At 46.6% G+C, this 1,099-nt stretch overlaps 1 non-coding gene across 1 annotated transcript; it reads right to left on the bottom strand.

The window, feature by feature from the left end:
• Nucleotides 1-719: 719 nt before the first annotated feature.
• Nucleotides 720-792, bottom strand: TRNAS-CGA (transfer RNA serine (anticodon CGA)). The gene has a single exon. It is a non-coding gene; the product is annotated as a tRNA-Ser (tRNA).
• Nucleotides 793-1,099: the final 307 nt, after the last annotated feature.

Below are 1,099 nucleotides of genomic sequence, written 5' to 3'. Positions count from 1 at the left end.
TATATATATATATATATAAGCAGATCAATTAAGGGGAAATGAGGGTGCTCGTTATAATACATGAAGAAAAGAAGCCAACAGTCGGCGAGGCCAAGGAAAGCGTTGGGGATGGTACTTTTATGTCTTTTTTTTTAATGTTTGCTTAGATAATCACAGAAATTAGTAATGTAATCTGTTTAGGGGAGAGATAATTAAACACAAAGTAGAAGAAAAAACAACGTGCCGATGGTGGGATCCGAACCCACGACCTCCGAATATCGCGTCCGGTGCTCATCCAACTGAACTACATCGGCCGCTGTCCCCCCTGCTACTTGTTTGGGTATTTATGTTGTCTGTATACGAACCTTGAGAGTGTTCACCAGCGCCACCCTCAGCCATAGCGGCGGACGTAGAACGTCCTTTGTTACCGCCAGCGTCACGTAGAACGTGATCAAGAGCGAGGGCGAAAGCTGTGCTAGAACCCTCTTACGCTACCTATGGCTTCAAGACTGCCAGAACCGAGACCCCCGTAAGCTACAAGCAGATCAATTAAGGGGAAATGAGGGTGCTCGTTACAATACATGAAGAAAAGAAGCCAACAGTCGGCGAGGCCAAGGAAAGCGTTGGGGATTGTACTTTTATGTCTTTTTTTTAATGTTTGCTTAGATAATCACAGAAATTAGTAATGTAATCTGTTTAGGGGAGAGATAATTAAACACAAAGTAGAAGAAAAAACAACGTGCCGATGGTGGGATTCGAACCCACGACCTCCGAATATCGCGTCCGGTGCTCTTCCAACTGAGCTACATCGGCCGCTGTCCCCCCCTGCTACTTGTTTGGGTATTTATGTTGTCTGTATACGAACCTTGAAAGTGTTCACCAGCGCCACCCTCAGCCATAGCGGCGGACGTAGAACGTCCTTTGTTACCGCCAGCGTCACGTAGAACGTGATCAAGAGCGAGGGCGAAAGCTGTGCTAGAACCCTCTTACGCTACCTATGGCTTTCAGACTGCCAGAACCGAGACCCCCGTAAGCTACAAGCAGATCAATTAAGGGGAAATGAGGGTGCTCGTTATAATACATGAAGAAAAGAAGCGAACAGTCGGCGAGGCCAAGGAAA

The sequence above is a fragment of the Amblyomma maculatum genome, chromosome 8 (genome assembly GCF_055883805.1).
Source record: "Amblyomma maculatum isolate TAMU_Amacu chromosome 8, ASM5588380v1, whole genome shotgun sequence".
Taxonomy (NCBI): Eukaryota; Metazoa; Arthropoda; class Arachnida; order Ixodida; family Ixodidae; genus Amblyomma; species Amblyomma maculatum.
The sequence above is the reverse complement of the archived record's forward strand: the minus strand, read 5'-3'. Positions and strand labels throughout refer to the sequence as shown.